Source organism: Falco punctatus, assembly GCF_963210335.1.
Source record: "Falco punctatus genome assembly, chromosome: 5".
NCBI lineage: Eukaryota > Metazoa > Chordata > Aves > Falconiformes > Falconidae > Falco > Falco punctatus.
Genome location: NC_137584.1, coordinates 67,696,255 through 67,714,894, shown reverse-complemented (window position 1 = coordinate 67,714,894; position 18,640 = coordinate 67,696,255). Strand labels below are relative to the sequence as shown.

At 39.8% G+C, this 18,640-nt stretch overlaps 1 protein-coding gene across 2 annotated transcripts in view; it reads left to right on the top strand.

Moving 5' to 3' along the window:
• The window catches only part of PRDM1 (PR/SET domain 1), a 104,194-nt gene that overhangs the window by 38,337 nt on the left and 47,217 nt on the right, over positions 1–18,640 (top strand). The window lies entirely within an intron of this gene.

Genomic DNA, 18,640 nt, shown 5'->3' with positions numbered 1-18,640 from the left:
GTAAGTAGCTGCTACCAAGGGTTACTTCTTGAGGCGGATGCAGCCCCCAAGACGATGTACAACTTGAGAAAGTGTTTATGTAGTCAAGTATCAGTTGTACTTTTTGGCACTCTTCCGAGTTAAATTACTTTTTTCTTTTTTTTTTTTTTTTAGTCTACATTAGATGCAGAGTGATGTATGTTTGTGTGAAGACAGGCTTGTCTCTCTGGGGTGGGGTATTGTGAGTGTTCAGTTTTCTGTTACATGGTACAAATAGGGGAAGAGGTGAAGATTCAGAGATTAGTTTTCACTGTCATTGCTTGTATTTTAATCATATATTATTAACTCTGTAATTCTCTTTGTAACAGATTTAATCTGACATTCCCTGTTTTTTTTGTCGTGGACTTTAAAAACATGCTGCTTTCTGTGACTTAAGAATTAATATTATTGCTGTACACTGTAGACTTAGCATCACACTGCCTAAGTATGGTAAATGCAAATAAAATTTCATCAAGTTGTTTTTTTTTTTAACGGACCCAGCTAAGAATTTGAAAAAAAATGTGTTACCAGAAACTGACTTGTGGAGCTTTTGTGATTTATGAAACAATAAAAGAAAAATAGGTTTTAGACAGTGGTGTCATAAGGTAGTAGGCAAAGAGGTCTTACGTCTATACATACCCAAGCAGCTCTCAGACAAGAATAGAAAATAACGCGCTTTTTTTCTTCATTTGAATGAAACAGACTTTTCATGTAGTATGTAATGTAATCAGAGGCTCTACAGTTAAAATTAATGTCTTTGCTGGCATGTGGTTAGTAGGTTAGGATTTCTGTCTTACCTAAATGAATGAGTGAAGAGTTTACTTTTTTTTTTCTTATTTTTTTTTATTGCTTTGGGTTTTTTTTCTCCTTCTCAGTTTAGTTTTAGTCTGGTGAACACGTGGTAGCTTTCACTGTTCACTGGAGTATTTCATGCCTCTTGAAGGAGGTGTCTAAATAGTCCACAAGCAAAGGCTAGACCTCAGAAGAGAAAGCGGAGGCAGGAAAAAGTGGCACTGAATATCCACACATGCATCAAAGCCAGCTGCTATCTTGATGACAAAGATTTGCTTAACAGCGTATCATCAAACATGGAAATGTTCCCTTCCATTTTTTTTTTTTTCTGAGGAAAAAACCCAAACCTGTATACTACTAGATTTCTTTTGATACCAGGTAGCGTTCTGAAGGAAAGACTGGAGAACTTTTAAAAAATACTAGCTGAGGTGCTCCAAAAAGATTTGAGTGAACTGACCGGCACTTCCAGTCCTGTCCTCTCCCATCCCCCCTCCCCATTTCTGTAGGCTCAGCAGTAAAAACCTATTGAAATGTGAGATTACCGAACTGAAGCAATCAGTCTGAAACGATTAAGGAAAATTACTATTCTTTTCTTCAGATGACCAAAAGTCATTTTGTTCAGAGTTCCTTATCTTCGAGCTGCTGTTTCACAACTGTTTCTAAGTTTGTATTTCCTATTAAAATCTAGGAGTGCTTTTCCTAGTATGTAAGTTTTTATGTAAAACCATCACCAGTAGTTATAGCAGTGGGGTCTGTCTTTCCCCTAAAATTATTAAATTAAAGGAAAGAGTGTTTGTTTATTTCTTCAGTAATTTAGCAGATTATGTGTCAAGCCCAGGGTGAAATTTTGTTTGCTGAACTTATCTTAAACCTCAGGAGGGGAGGAAGGTTCTGTTTAAAGGTCAAAGTATTTCAGGATTTGAATTCAGTGTACTTTTTACCTTTAAAGTTTTCCCTTACCCCACCCAGACCTCGGACCTTAGAAGCTTTTCAGATGTCTTACACATGTTCATCTTGTATTGAAAAATTTGAAATGGTTCTAAATGAAATCCTAGGATAGTTAAATATCCACGTGTGTATCATCCTCTGTGCATAGGCATCGCTCTGGGAAGAAATTCTGGGAAGAAATTCGGTGTTTGAGGTTAGGGGAGAATGCTGGAGCTGACAAAATTCAGATGCTAATGATAATTAATTTATGTACTGGCAAAGATAGGTGCACTGCCAGGTGCTTTACAGGCAGATAAGATCTGGTTTCAGCTTCAGTGAGTTTACAATCTGAGGCCCTGGTGTTGCAGATAGTTATGCATGTGAGTTGTGCCACCGAGTGAATGACAACTCATGCATGTGAAGTTACTCACCTGTAGTGAGCATTTCTGTGTACAGTTTCAAATACATAAGCTTTTCAATTGATTCTGTGGTGAGTCAATAATTATTTGGTGTGATAATTGAAGTTACTTAATAAGCTGTGCAAATCAGAATTTGAAAGAAAATACAGGAGTCGCCTTTCCTGAAGGGAATGGAAAACTGAGATTTTTCTGGGAAGTTTTTTAGAACACAAACAGCCCATGTTAGATCTGGCACTTCCATGTCACTCTGGCTTAAATTATGTCTATTTGCTTACAAATCACACAGGAGAAAAAATCACCGGATAATTGGAAGGGAAAAGTGTTATTCCCCTTCCTCATTTGTCGTGATGCTGATCTTGGGGCCACATTAGGAGTGTTTCCAGTGAAATTACTTTCAAGTCTGGGAAAATTTAATCAGCAGAGGCCTTGGTAGCTGTAAATTTGTGGCAGCAGTCCCTAATTCATCTTGTAATTCTATGACAGGCTCTGAATTGCCCGTATTTGGCCAGGGATCACCTCAGTGGACAGTTAATGAAAGAGTAGAGGGAACTTGAAGGTCAGTCGCACTGAATTCTTTCTTCTTCCTGGATGTGTCTTTTTTATTGCAACCTATCTTTCTTTGTATAATTTATTAAACAAAGTCCTTTTTTTGTTTCCTGCAAAGGCAAATCTATCCCTCTTTGTTCATCTGCCTTCTTTTCTTGAAGCATTTATAACACAGCCAAAAAAGTCTCAAAATAGATGTTTCCATTGAAATTACTAAACAGAATTACACTTTAGCCAATTTCTGTTTCTTGTCCGAGTGTGGCTGTGACGATAAAACTGCAACAGATGCTGCAACCAGGTATGTTTTTGAGAGTGGAATGCGTACATTGACCTGTAAATCTGATCTCAGTACAATGAGAAGACTTTAGTTACTAGCTCAAGCTCAGAATAAATTAATTTGAACTTCAGAAAAGCACAAGACTGAGGAAAATAGCACAAGAAAATGCATTTGGGTCTGCTGGATTGAAACTAACCAGAAGATAAGCTGAAATAGCTTTTGTTTATTGAAAAACTATAGTAGATGGGTACTGACTTAGCCAGAAACAGAATTTTCTTGTGACGAGTGCAGTGTAACAGATATGTTGAAAATAAAAAGGAAAAAATCAAAACAAAGAGAAAGGCACAGAATAAAATTTATAATGGCCTTTCCATTTTCTTCTTTCCTCTTTCTTATTTAATAAAGTGAATGCCTGTTAACACTATTTTCTCTTTTTCAGGATCTTTTCTTTCTTTGGAGGACACCAGCCTTACCTTTTGTTTTTCTCAGTCACTTTCTGCCTTGGAGTACCTTGTGTCTTAATCTTCTCTCTCTAGCTTATTGCTTCACCCAGTTTGCCTCGGTTTTTTATCTTTTTCCTATTGTGTTTTTTTTTTGTCATTCATTTTGACTTCCATTCTGAAATGCAGTATCTTCCTACCTCAGAGTTCCCTTCCCCTGTTTAACCTGTGTCACACAAAAAAATTTTAGGACTCACCATCATTTGACACTTCAAGATGAAGTGTTTTGAATGACCACTTTGGCTTCAGAGGAAAAGAAAGTGTTGGTAGATGAAGTAGTGGTTTTTCAGCACCTGATCTCTTAGCGTCCTTTCAGTCACAAAAAAAATCACTCCTGCTTTCTCTCAGGTTGAAATAAAAATTCTTTGCAATGCTTGGACAGCTTAATATACTATTAAATTGAACATACAAAGTGGGGAGAAACAGGAGATAGGAGAAGTGGGTAAAGAAGTACACTTTCGGCCTGGTATACAAGGAAAAAATTAAAAAAAAAAAATATTCAGAGGTGAGTTTGTTTTTCAAAGTACATTTAGTTTAAACTATCTGTAAGTATTACCTGCATTTTTATGGTTATCATCTAGTCAAGGATGCCCTTACTGTAAATACAGTACAATGAGCTTTTCTATTTGTAAACTTGGGATTTCATGTCACTTTTTAATAGGCTTCAGAAGCACACGTCCATTTGACTAGCTGTGATACAGCAGTGGTCATTACTAGCTGCAGGACGTGCTACTTAGCATGCACTAGCTGCGGCTGCCTCAGGTGGTGGGACATCTTTTGTGAACAGTGTGACTGTGACCACTTGTCTTTTACCAGCACCAGGGGATTTCAAGCTTCAGCACTTTTGCAGATTGCAAGTGTGGTGTGGGAAGCAAGATGATGCCTCCTGACTTGGTCATGCTCTTGCATCCGTGCAGACAGGAGGGGGTTTTGCCCATACTGCACTCTTTCAAAATGATGCCAGCACAATCTCAGTCAAGTCCTATTGAACAAAAATTGTCTTTGTTCTTGCACAAGCCAATGTGGGGAACAAGGTGGCCTCTCACAGTGTTAGCAACACAGCATTTCTACACGTGCTGAGTTTCCCATGTTTGTGCAAGCAGCCACTCTGAGAAGGTTGATTGGAAGTGATAAGGATTGTTTTGCATCTTGATTTTGTGTATTTCTGTTTAAATCCAAGTAAGAGGTCATATTTGAAATGCTGGAGTTGGCAGTAACTGCAGCATAATAAAATTGCTTGAAGGAGAACATGAATATCTTCTGGGGTTTTGTAGGCTATTGTTAATTTAATATAATGGGGTGTCAAGCTTCAAAAACCATCATATGCTGTGTGTTTATGAAGCCCTTTTATTAATGGTGTAAAAAAATCCAATACTAACCCGAGAAACTTATCATTGTGAAAGGAGAAAAATATTAGTGCCTTTCCTGACAGGGTTTCTTTTCACGAGAGATTCCTCTGTGGAACACTAATCAAGTCTATTCAGAAAGGCCTTAATTAATTTAATTAAAATCTGTCAGATCAAACTGATTAGCCTGACATCCAGCCTGGTGGGAGGAAGGAGACTGGTACATGCGTTGTAACTGTGTTGAGGTGGGCTTGCTGTCTGCAATCAGAGACGTATGGCTGCTGCAGTGATCAAAGCCGTCTTTCATTGTTCTTGGAATAAATGTTACAGCTCCCCCAGGCAAGTGATCCAGTTTCTTTTTGTTGGAAAATATTTTATACCTCCATAGCCCTGGCAGCTCACGAGGGGATGGCAGGTACCTGGCTCTCGTGTGATTGAAGGGTAGCACCAGGTGACCTTTCCTACCCTTCTGACGATGGGAATACAGATAAACATTTTTCATCCCTTCGCCGTCCTCTGTCTTAGCCGTTGGCCATGACCACTGCCACACAGACAGGAGAGAGACAAAGGCCATGTTGACAGGGGTGGCTGTGTGCATTGATGGTGAGTGTGAGTATTACTGCAGCAGAGCCTTCCACGGAATGGTGTGTCCGGGTGGGGCATGTTCCTTTCGAGGACTGAACTGAGGTGGGAGCTGAGAAACTGCACCCTCTGCTATCTGGCAGCACTCATCCAAAATATGAGGAACTACCTCAACCACAGAGGCTTCTTAATCCTACAGCTGCTAATAATGATGTGTGGTTTCTATGGCAAACATCAGGGCAGCCAATGCAATCTGTGTCTCTAGCCCTTTCCACTTCCTCTACCCCACACATGTACTTACAGAGTATCTCTCAGCTTCAAAGCTTTTTTTATAAACACTTTTATCCATTGTTATAGTGGGATGGATCCATCAAAAGGGTAATAGCTAGTAAATACTCAGGTTTTTAGGCCCCAATCCTGCAGGCGCTTAGGCATATGTTTTAGCTTTATGCTCTGTAGTTCAAGCTTCAGTGGAACCATTCACACTGCACGAAGTTAAGCATCTGTGTAACTTAGGAATTGCAAAGATTAAATAGCATTCCTGTTTGCTAGAAATCAAAAGGTAGATGAAAACAATGACCCCAGCTACAGAGGAACTGCAGTTCCTGAAGGAAGAGCAGCAGCAGCTGACATGAAAGACTTGCTAAGAGACGACCTGCTAGTGACATGTGTTTGGTCTCCATTTGTGAGAAGGGCCCTTCTCCTGGCAAAATGCTAAGGACCAGTTTCTCTGAGTGTGGAAATCATCTGGAGCATCCTGTTCCAGTTGCATGGGCACATACATAGTGAAAGCATCTTTCTACAGTTTCACACTATGTATTCAGTTTTAGTACTTGGGCTTGACCAACTTGTGAAATGGTAAGAAATGCATTATTGGAAGAAATAGAACTTCAGTTTCATCTGCAGGTATTTTTCCTGACTTGTAGCTTACCAATATTTGCTGGCCATGCTAGTTGAATTGATACTGATATCCTTGAAACAGGCAAGGTAGCTTTAGTTTGAACAGTGAGCCTGCAGTAAAAAGAGTATGTTTGGTCCGTTTAGTTTCTTACCAGTGGAGAAGCATGCTTTATGGAATAATTCAGGGTCGTAAGGGCAGGGCAGACAAATACATAAGAAAATGAGTCAGTAGCCAGTATATTTGGATTTTTTGAAAAAATATCATACTTTGCCATCTCTGCTGTCTAAGCCTGAGCTTAGATGTGTAGACACATTTTCCCCTACCTGCCAAGAGCTTCATTGATCCTGACCTTGTATTATCTCCATGCTGGCCCAAGGATCCACTCATGATGAGACCTTTTTGCAAGGAAATGTATTTCACAGTGTCTGCATCGTTTCAGTTGATGATGACTAAACTCTAGCGGTTTCTTCCTAGGGGAGTACAAGAGTATTTTATTTTTCTTCTTGCCTTTACCATGGGGTCCCTTCCCTTGTATCTTCCCAATGGCTCCATTATTTGTGTCAGAAGATAATACAAAACTGAATTCTATTCACCTGTACTCAGTAAATTGGATTCTGCTCTAAATTTTATTTTATACTTAATCATCAGGTACCTAGCTTGAAAAACTTCCAAGATTCCGGTAATGTAACTGAGAGTGAGTGGTTGGTTCAACACATTGCTAAAATGCATGTTTGTAGATACAAATGGGCAACAAGAAGTAATTTTTAATGAGATATTTCTTAGTAGGATTTTATAAAATTTGTCTTTTCCCATAAAACAGCTGTACTAACTTGTACGTACTGCTTGAATCAAAGTGAGTTTTATTTTTATTTTTTCTTAATCTTTTTCTTTCAGCTAGCTTAATATTTGTGAGGAAATAACACTAAACGTTATTGATCTATTTTTTTCTTTTCTTCCTGGCTCCTAGGTCACAGTTTAGGCCCTAGTTCAGCAAAGTACTTAAGAAGAGGCTTATCTTTAAGCACATGTTCAAGTCTCAGCGGAGTAAATGAGAATTAAGCAAATACTTAAGTACTTTACTGAATAGGGATAGAATTAAGCACGTAGTTGAATGTTTTGCTGATTCAGGGCCTTAAAATTAAAAATTAATCTTATTTGCTACAAAGATTGAAACGCTAGGCACTAGATTTGGATCTTGAATTAATATAAACCAGGAACAGGGTAGCACCAACTGTCACAGGAACAAGGGGGTATAGGTGTAAAATGGGGTAAAGTTGGGGTTGTTAGAATTGTGGGTAGGACAGGAGATGTGTGTTCCGTTCCTGTGTCTGTTTTACACTAAATTAATGGAGATTGACAATCCCTTGTGTTTCAGGCCTGGTGCTGGTGAGCCCTGGCATGTGTAAAAAGCCCTGTAATGGTAATAGCTGCTGTGCTAAGTCTATAGTTGCAGAAGGGGCTTAATCTTTCTAAGCCTCAATACATACTCTATTTGTCCTGTGAAGTGACGGTAATGCCACTTACCTTTGTTTCACTTTATGTCTCCCTTCTCTATCTGATTGCAAACTCTTTGAGGTGGTGAAGTTTCTTTCTACATGCTTGTGTGATGCCTGGCATGGTGCTCTTGCTCATGGCTTCTAGATGGTTTTGTAATAAAAGTCCATAATAATAAAACTTATGCTTTGAGCTTGACAAAATAATTTGTGTGATGTGACAGAGTATCATTGCAGCTAAGGTTTTTGTCAAGTTTTAGGTTAATACGGTTAATAATAATGGCAGCACTAAGTAGTTTACTGACCAGTGTAAGTAACTTGTGAGACTCTCGAAAAAAAGATTTGAAAAACCATGGTAACTTTACACTGTTTTTTAGAAGACAGCTGCTGTTTTCAGCCTCTAAATTTGAGCAGCTTTTGGATGAATGAAGAGGAATGTTTGCATAAACGGGTTTTAAGGACATTTGTTAAATCTGTGAACACCTAATGTAAGTCTTTAGTGCCCATGAATTCCCTTGGAGAATTTTTTGTATTGGTAATAAATGTTTGAGTTGTGTAAGTGAAGTGATTTACAGCCATTGTTTCTACAAACATGGAGCTTGTTCCAAGGCAAGCTCAGTGTGCATCATGATGCTCTGTGTTGGGGCAGTCGATGTTACCCTTTAGCCGTGCTCAGAGAAGACTGACTAACCCGAGTGCTTGTCTTAAACTAAATTTCGTTTAAAGGATACCTTAACAAGTATGCATAGTGAGTGTAACATGATCTGTAGGGGTGCTAGCTAATAGTTAACCTAATGGTTAAACCGGCTCTGTTGAACCTGTGCTCCTTGAACAAAGCTATCAGTGTGGGATGAGTTGTCTTATTTCTGCAGACAGGCTAGTGCAGGTTGGAGACTAATGCTTTCTTCTTAGGAGTAGAAGACAGCGGGAGGGCTTTCACTGCCTGCTCAAACAGGGAAGGGAAGGATGGCATCACGTTACCAGAGCTGCTATTTTCAAATAAAGATGGGAGGGATGAGGGTAGTGGGGTCTCCAAGTATGTCCTGAAGTTTGTAGGGTGGCTGACCTCAACTCAGCTGTTACTTTGATTTTTTAACTGACTGTTGTCTGAACAGGTGCTTGGTGCAGTATAAAGCTTCTCAGGATAGTTGGCGTAACTTTGCTTTCATGCTTTGAGAAAGGGGAGAGAAATAGGCAAGATCATGCTTTACGCAGGAGGTTACTATGTGGAGATACTCTGTGCAGTGCATGCAGGGGCAAGATAGTGCTGAAACTTTGAGCTTTCTGTACAAGGCAAAAACCTAATAGATCAGGTGAGTCAAAACTGTGCATCTTGCTTATATGCTGGGGGATTTGAAAATTTTGTGGAATTTGCTTGTCATAAGGCATATGGGATGACAGTCTTGTTTTCTGAACTTTTACCAAGGCAAAAATGTGCATTTTATATATGGGAGAGACCTCTCACCCAAGCACAGTTCTTGCAGGGATAGCATTGCATGGTCAGCTTGATTAATCATCTTGGCTTACAAATGGGTTGAGTTAGCATCTTTATTCTGAACAGTTCTTGAACTGTTAGAAAAACACTGGTTCTGGATGACTTGTAATTGTCTCTCTTTTTTTATTTTTTTTTTTTTTTACGGCAAACACAAGTCCCCTCTATGCATATGAAATAAGAAATAGAGGCTTTTGTTGAGCATAAGCAAATTATTCATTCCTATGGGTAGAAACCCAGAACTCAGCATGAAAGGCTTCAAAAGCACATCTAGAGCAAAACCAATGTATTTTGTTTTGTTATGGCAGATGAAGTTGGTATTTCAGTTTTTTGACCGTGGGCAGTGGGTGATATATTAAGTATTTAAGAAATTGTCTCTTCATGATTATTTTTTCAGACTAACTTTTCCTCCTTTGATGAATTAAGTGACCTACCTTTACAAACAAATGAGATTGTTAGCTCTGAATAAAGTAATGGATTTATAACTTTATAGCATCCACTACTCGCAATAGAAGCCTCTGTTTAGGACAGAAGTTTAGAATTTGATGCTTTTAAGGTATTTTTATTGACCAGGTAAAAATTATTTGTTAAAACGTTGGGTATTCAACCCCCTCTTCATTTAGGTTATCCTTGCACTGGTGTAAGTACATTTAATTCAGTTAAGTTCCCTGTGACTTAGACCATTAAACATGTGGCAAGAAACAAAATTATGAGATAATTAAAAGATAACTATTTTTTATGTTTGTGTTGTTTATTAACAGTATACTTAATTTGACTGTGGTTGTACAAAAGGTCTGTCAATTAAGTTAATAGTAAATGTCAGTTTCTAGTTAATATGTCAGAAAAGCCTCTAGAGTACATAATGATTATTTTAGGACTCATTCACAAAATAAAATACATAGCTGTAAATCTTTTCTTATTTAGTCTTTTAAAATTACTATCAAAGAACAAAACCTTAATTTGTAGCCTGAAGTTATTTTGTTGAAATAATTTTTCTTGACAGACTCATTCATACATGAGTATGGTTTGATATAACTGATTTGATTTATAATGGAGAATGAAATAAAAGTGAAGATATTTTAAACCGATAAATGAGATATTGACAGGCCTGTTTTGTCAATTCTCCAGTCACTTTTTTCTTAGACAGAAAAATCACACAGACTCTTTCTGTGAATTATTCTACTAACTGCAGAAAGTTTAACATTATAAATCAAAATTTTTGAAGTTAATCTGAAATCAGGAATCTGGAATGACAGGCTGGTTTTGGACTCCGTGTTTGTTAAGACAAAAATGCATTAGCTATTTTGCTAGGAAGTGCCTCTTTAAGCATAGCAGAGTTATAAATATTTATCTCCTTAATACCGTTTTGGATTAAAGTAAGAAAGTCTCAAATGACTCTATGAATGCATGTTTCAGATTTTTTTTTTGTTTTGTTTCACTAACATCCATTTTATGGAGGCTTTATGAGTTCCAGTGCAGCTTCCAAATATTGACAGTGCCAGGGCTGGATGGAAAGTTCAGACAAATCTTGAACCTTCTCCTGTTGGTTCTACAGACTGTCTGGAGTCCAAAGGTTACGAACTGCTTGTAAACTATCTCCAGAATAAAAGCCTGTGTGCCAGGACATCAGTGCTGGTATTGTGTTCTCTATTCTTTTACTAATTTGCAGTTTCTCTCCACCCTGCCCCCGTGGATTCTCAATGGCCTGAATTGCTTCAGTCTATTTAATTCAGTGAGGCTATGCTAATCGGTGTCAACTGAAAGCATGTCCTGAAACCCTGAGACTTTTCAGAGATGTTAATTTGCTTAGTACTACCAAAAAAAAAAAAAAAGTTCTAAATTGTCCTCTCCTGAGGCACAAACATTAAACCCCTGGATTCAGCAAGCTATTTAAGTGAGTACACTGCTTTTAATGGTACTGATTTAACAGAACTTGCTTTTAACCGTAAGCACCACATACAAACATGAGGTAACTGATGTAATTTGTTAGCAGTGAAGGGTCCTAAATGGTTCCTTTGCAGCATTTTTTCTCTGCTGGTGTCTGGCAACATAAAGATTAAAATTTGCATTCTAAATACTTTGTACAAGATTGACCCAGTGACTACTGATGTCAACAGAAGTCTTACTGTGTTTCTGAAGTTAGTTTGCTTTGCTTCATTCTGCAAGACATGCAGACTAAATCAAGTAAGATCATTTATGTCCTCTAACGTGAGACAATAACATATTGCTCAGCCTATTTCCCAGAGTGGATGTGGACCCACTGGAGAATCTTCAAGCTTGAGTTAGGTGCTGATGCTCTCCAGGTAGCTCACTGGGAGAAGATAGTGCTCAGGAGAGGACTCCCAGAAGCCAGCGAGCTCAGCCAGAAGAAACATCCTGAGTTCGGGTTCAACAGTACAATCTGTGAGTTTTTGCAGAGTGGAGAGTGGGACATAGTCCAGCCTCATCCTCCCCCAATAAACTGAATTGCCTGTCTGTGCTGGATAACCTTTGAGGATCCAGGCTTCTCAGGCAAAGTGGTAGACTTCCTCAATGTTACAAAAAAATGTGTTTCTAAATGAACATTTCTGCCTAAAGCCCTTTTCCAAAGAAATACTTTTGCTAGAGACAGGGAGCGATCACTTACAGCTTTCCACAGGCAAACACTGTATGTATTTTACTTCCAACTGTGACAAATTTACCTCTATTTTAGTTCATTAAAAAAATTTCAGTAGGGAAATGCAATTCCTCCTCATTGTGTAAACATAACAAATAATACTCATCTCCTTTGATTGGTTGTTTTTCAGACATGAAATTCCTCTAAACAGATCTAATTAATATAAAAATTTTAAAACCAACACAGTATTTCCCGTGCATCAGTGTGTGGTTTTTAGTTAGTAACAGAGTGTGTAGAATCGATGGTTCATCAAAGTGATCAAAGGTCCAGTGAAGGCAACTTATGTCTTTAACTCTGAATTGATCCTCAGTGGTCAACTTGTTGCTTTATTCGCCTGAAGTAGCTTTCTTTTTTATAGAACAGCTTTTACCAAAAACTTCTTTTGTGCCAAAATTTTTTAACAAGGCTTTGAATGTTCTTAACTCTTAGTGAGATAAACTGAAGTTTAGTGTGTTAAATATTTTGAAGAAATAGGCCTGCTGACTTTTAATTTGCAGGTCTGTCTTGTACAGCATGCAGGTACTCGGCATCTCTTGGACTGCATAACCCGTATCGCACGCACAGCTTGCAATACGGGCAATACATTTTGTTACTATTTATATAATAGCACATATATAACATATATAATATAAAAATAATAAAAATAAATAATAAAAATAATAAAATTAATATTTTGGCAGGCAATTTGTGGGGCATCTTACCGAAATACGGAAAACTGATGCAGAAAGAATGGTGATTAAGGCATATTTGGCCTGTAGTCTTAATTCTATTTTAAAAATAGGCAGCAATGAATTATTAATCTTCAGAGCTGTTAAAACATTGCAGGTTGGGGGATGTGAAGGCAAGCCCTGCAGAGGCGAGCCCTGCAAAGGCGAGCTGCACGGGACACCAGCACCCCTTGCTCTCCAGTGGCCAAGCATTCCATGCCCCCCCCCCCCCCCCGCACTCACCAAGATCTGTTTGTCCAGTGATGCAAGGGTTTGCCAATTAAACAGTTCACAGCAGTGTTTGGGGCAGAACCTGTGGACATTTAACCAATTGAACAATTTATTGCTGTAATTGAAGGGGTTAGCTGGTGTTTATTAACTAGCCTTCCTGTCACATTCGAATGGCTGGACTAACCCTTGGTCCCTGACTTGTTTTCAAGCATCCCACTGGTGGTGTTGGCGCTGCAGTTGTCACTCTTCAGGCTGCTGCTTCAAGGCCAGCACTTTACTTATCCCCTTTTGCAAATTCAGCAACATTACTGGGCTTTTTTTTCACTTGCAGAAGCTAGTGTTTTATTACAGGTGAAGTACTGTCCCTTTAGAGCAAAAAGGAAACAAAAAATAAATCGGGATAATTAGGAAATTTCAGCAACCCACTTCTAGCTTGAAAATGGGTGTTAGGCTTTGTAACCTCAATGTAGCATTAGTGTATTTTCCTTTTCATGGTCACCTCTACTGTCTCCATTGCCATTAAAGCAAGTTCAGGACTAGGATAAAGGCGTCACTGCCGTGGCATGCAGCAGGGCTTCCAGTCAAACTGCTGAGGCACACACAGTGTGGAACACAAATCTCTGTTCAGGGGAACAATGAGTCCTGATGGCGATAACAGGCTGCTTCTCCCCCTTACCCGTGGAAGCTTGTATAACTAGAACTAATCGGCTGTTCTTAAAGTGCAGTTAGCAGGGATGTTAAATCAAGGCCTGACAGGTGTGAAATGTGTTCGAGTCCATTGGAAAGACACCCTGTCTGACCAACCATAGGAGGAGCCTGAAGCAACTGTGTCTATAAACTTGTAAAGTTTTAGTTTGTTGGAACTTAACAGCCTGCTTTTATTAATCGCATTTAAGTCAGACAACATTAACTCAGCAGAAATGGATGGGAGAAACTTCACATAATACAAACATAATACTTGGTATCACTTCCATCATCGGGAAAGGAAATGCTTGCTTCTGCCTTCATTTGGGTATGGGAAGAAAAGAGAAGACTACTTAAAACCCCCATATTTTAATTAGTTAGGTCTGAATAATCTTGCATTAAGGAATATTCAGTGTTGTTCCCCCCCCCCCCCGCCTTAACTTCTAGTGCAGTTTGATAATCTCCATTTGTAATGTTTGCTACTTCACTCATTTAGTTGTTCTTCATCCCACTAGGCACAGCACATAGCAGTGACTTTAAAAGGTGTTGCCACTGAGAGTGGCATTCTCATCAGCTGTTCAGGTATTATGTAGCAATCTATGATGGAGTTTCAGGACTTGTTTAAGGAACTCAGGCTGGATACATCATTACCAGTTCAGCTTCTTTACATGTGGTATAAAGGGGCTCAGCCCGGTGGAGCTGCACCAATTTATACGTGTCCGAAGATCCTGAATTTAGCCAGCAGACTCTGTGGGATGCTGAAGGGGTTCCAGCGGAATCTGCGGATGGCTGCTTGTGCTAGTGGGCTTCAGGCTTGGAACTAGATGAGGAAATTTGTATTTCTCATTTTAATTAAAAGGGGTGTTCACAATATAAGACTAAAAGACAAAGCCTACCCCAAAGACAAGCATCTGTTTTACATAAAATAAATGCATTATAAAAGTGAGAAATTGCTTGAAGATGGTCATGATACTGAAAATTATGTGTGTTCATGGGCACGCATATGCATGTATACTGCTCAGTCAGCTAGAATTTTCTCCAAAAGAGAAAAAATCTCTATTGTTTTATGATGCATAGTCTGGTCTGAAAAATGTATGTGTAACGCTTTGCTAGTTCATCCTTCTAGGAGTACCTGAATGTCTAGAACATTGTAATAATATTTCTCAGAAATATCTTAGAAGATTTGCTAGAAAAGGTGAGTCTAGAAGAGGCCTCCCTGGTCAGTCAGCCCAGTCTCCTGATGGGAAAGGCAACTTCATAAAAAAATTATTAATGAACAAGGCCTGTCATACCAAGGCTAGGGTTTTTTGCCCCACCGCTGTAATGGAAAAGCCCCTCTCAGACTAAAGAACTTCTGACCTTAACTTGCTCAGGCCAGTTTTGTTCTTCTGTGAAAATCTTCAGCTGAAAAAGCTCAAGAAATAGCTCCTTGCTGTTTACCCCATGACATATAGAGCACAACCATGTCCTTTCCCAACCTTGGCAAAGCCAGAAAGCAAGAAAGATCATGCTTGCGTTGTGTAATCAAACAAGGTTCAGCAGCCCTTAAGGGTATGAGCAGTGATTGAGATAGCCTTAGAAACAGTGTAAGTATGTCTCTGGAGTTAAATTTGTGTGCCTTTCTGAGCTGTAATGCATCTGCATTGCTTTCTTGATGCAGCAATGTCCCTCACAACACTGCAGTTTTCCACAGATAGCAGGCTTGGTGCTGGCTTTATGAGCTTTACAGCATGATGTAGACATGCTCTTTTGCATCTTTTCTAAGAAAGGCTCTGCATTTTCTAACCTATTGCCATCTAAATTGGTCTTGATTCAGCATGGATGACCAGCCTAAGAAATGACACCTTCCATCCAGAGCAGTAGCAAGGTTTGTAATTTCTTTGGAACCCATTGCCTTTCCATCAAGACATCTGAATTTTCCAGGTGATTTATAGGTTTAGTATTCAGTTCTTGATTTGTGAGGGCAAGGCAGGCTTTTTCTTGATTGCCCCAGATAGTGCAAAAGATACAAGAGGAAGGAGGGTCTTGTGATTGAGACGAAGGGCTGTGATTCAGGACATGTGGGTTCAGCTCCTGTCCCTGTTGTCTGCTTTCAGTGAAACCTTGGGGAAGTCATTCGATCTCTTCCTCTTACGCAAAATCTCTGACTCTTTCTGTCTTTTCTATTGAGCTGAGAGATTCTTGTCATCGGCTGTGCGTTTGTATGCCTTCCCCACCGTTGTTGTCCACTAATGCAATCTGGACAGTCTGCTTTCTCATGTTTGGGGAAGAGGGGTTCAGGTATGAGGTTTTGCGGTCTGTTCTTAGAATGGAGAACATGATCCCACACCCAAATCTGCTACCAGGACTCCTGCTCGCTTTTCCATCTCTCCCTCCATTCTCTCCCCCCAACTTGCTCATTTTCTCCCCCATCCCTCCTGAACCACCCAGAAGTGGAGAGGAAGGGTAGGGCTAACTTCATACCTCCCCACTCTGAAGCCAAAATGTATTATTATCAGTCTCCTCTTAACTAAATGTGGGATCAAGATTACTCAAATTGATGTCAACTGAGTACCAGTTGTGCACTTTTGCATGTTGCTGACAGAAATTATTGGAATTACACAGAGCTAAGTGATTGTTATAGCTGGAACTTGGTGAGCCTTTGCTGTTGACACCATTGTTCATGGTGGAAGGGATAAGTCCTGCTGCTTCACCTCTTCACCCTTTTTATAGACAAAAAGGGTGAACAGTGAAAATGTTTGTTTGTACTAGCTTAACCTCAAATGTTTTGGACAGTTACTTTCTTCATACCTCAGTTATATTTTCATTCCTGTTCAGAGTTTTCATTAGCAAGTTATTTTGCGGCTACCCAGAGTGATGTTTAATAATTGCATTGAGATGTTTCTCTCAGAAGTCTAAACTGTAATAATGTGGTAAAACCTGCTTTTGCTCAAGAGGTACCTGAGCAGAAAAAATCAGCGATTAAAATAATGGCAAGTAATCACTGATGTGGTATTTATTGATAGAAAGCTGCAGCTCTTTGCTGTGTGGCTGGTAAGAACTGAGAATGAATAATAGCTACCAGTGTCCCAAGTTTGAAAAGTCAGAGGAAATGGCAGCAAGAAAAAGCAAATGAAGATGGATGAAACCCCAGGAGGGTGAAAGGAGACGTCCTCCATGCTGAATGTGGCTGGACGGCTGACTCCTGGGTCACCTCAGCTGTTGCTTTTTGGAGTGGTGTTTTGAAAGGGCACTGTTTGGGAGAAGTGCTTCCGGGCTGCCACCACCGTGCACCACTTGCAGATGCTGCTTGTGGGTCAGTGGGAGGTCACCGCCAGTTAACTCAACACCTCCAGCGAGGAGAAAGCTCTTGGGGATAAACTGCCTTACTATCACTGTCGAACCCTCACTGAGAGAAATCGCAGATGCTTAACTTGTCCCTTTGCTTTGTCTTGAAGTATGTTTTCTGGGCATCGTTAGTGCTGCCAACTAATACCTCTCCCTCACTCAGTACAGCGGGTTCAGCATCGGTTTCTCCAGCCTGGTGGTTGGGTTTTCTCCTGGCAGGTTCCTCTCCACATGCTGTGGCCAGGGCCAGGCTACCCTCCAGTGTCTCACTGGCTCCTCAGAGAAGCTGCCAGGGTCCAGACAAGACCTCGGGGTCTCCGGAGGCAGCAGCATCTCGTGTACATATGGGTGCCCCCAGGGCTAAAACAAGGCCAGATCCCCATTGCCATGGTGCTTACAGCTCTGTGGCTCAGCACCAAAAAGGGAAGAAGCAACTCTTGTACCTCTGCCTGTATTCAGTGACTGTGTTGTCACTAGTGACATCAAAGGTGACAACAAGAGGGGATAGAGTGAATGTGAAGGATGGTGTTTGCTTATAAAATACAAAGTCTGAGTATGTTCAGCAAACTGCATCGAGTCCTGTAGCTCTGCAGAAGTGGAGCGGTTACATTCAAATCATGGCATTTTGAAAAAGATTAATAATGCAAATAAATGGCACAGGTAGTGCAGGAGCCCATTTCTTATATATACGTAGAGGTACATGAGAAACTGATGCATTTTACATTGCTCCCACATTTTTGCTTCTGAAAGCAGTTAGAGAGCCCTGCTCACAGATGAGTCTGGGTGCAGGCGCTCCCCGGTTACTTCCCTGGGTGTGAGAATTGGTGGGGCTTTCTCAAGTATAAGCACAGATTCTGGGCAAAAGTCTAGAAAAGGTAAAATGCTGAGGCAAGGGGATTGAACTCTGCAAAACCTCTGCAGGTTGCAGACTGCTCTGTTCTTGTCCATAAAAGAATTTAGTAGGCATATATTTTATGTGTGTGGGTGCATCAGTAGATGCATAAAAACACATATGTCTGTTTTCAATAAAAGTACTCCATGATCTAAACATCTTCCAGATAACATCTTAAAAATCTTAAGCTTCACATTTTCTCAAACAGGCTTGTTCAGGGAAACGAAAGAGGGTGCTTGACAAGATTATGGTGTTGCTTCTATACATTTCCTTTATTCTTGTGGCTAAAAGGAAATTACAATGTGTTGTTAAGTCAAAGCTTGGTCTGTGGAGCTGAACCAAAAAACCTTTAAATGGACTAAAATTCCCATTCTGATAAAAGGGAAAACTACACAGCAGAGAGACAGGATATCTTTAATTTAAATAGTGGGTTTAGGTATATTAATTTGAGTTCAAAGCATCTTTCAAAGGGTATGATGCCCACATTTTTAATTTCACCTAATACTGAGCATCTGGTGTGGACTGGTTTGTGGTACTGAGAGCAAAAGGAAATACATTACTCATAGATGAAAGGAGTGAGGGGGAATCACTGTCCTGACTAAAAATAGCCTTTTTTCCACCAGTTAATATCAGCTGGAGGTTTGATTAAATAGTAATTGTCTAGAAAAAGACAATAATTGAGTGTGACTGTTTCCTTTCAGGGGCCAGGCCCAGGTGGTGAAAGTTAAGTATTGTCCTTCAGATAAGGTTCTGAAAGCAGTTTTCCTGGATGTCCACCAAGCCCTTCTGCAAAATGTCCTTTCTGGGTGCTGAGCTGCAGACAGACAAAATCCAGGCCTTTTTGCAGGGC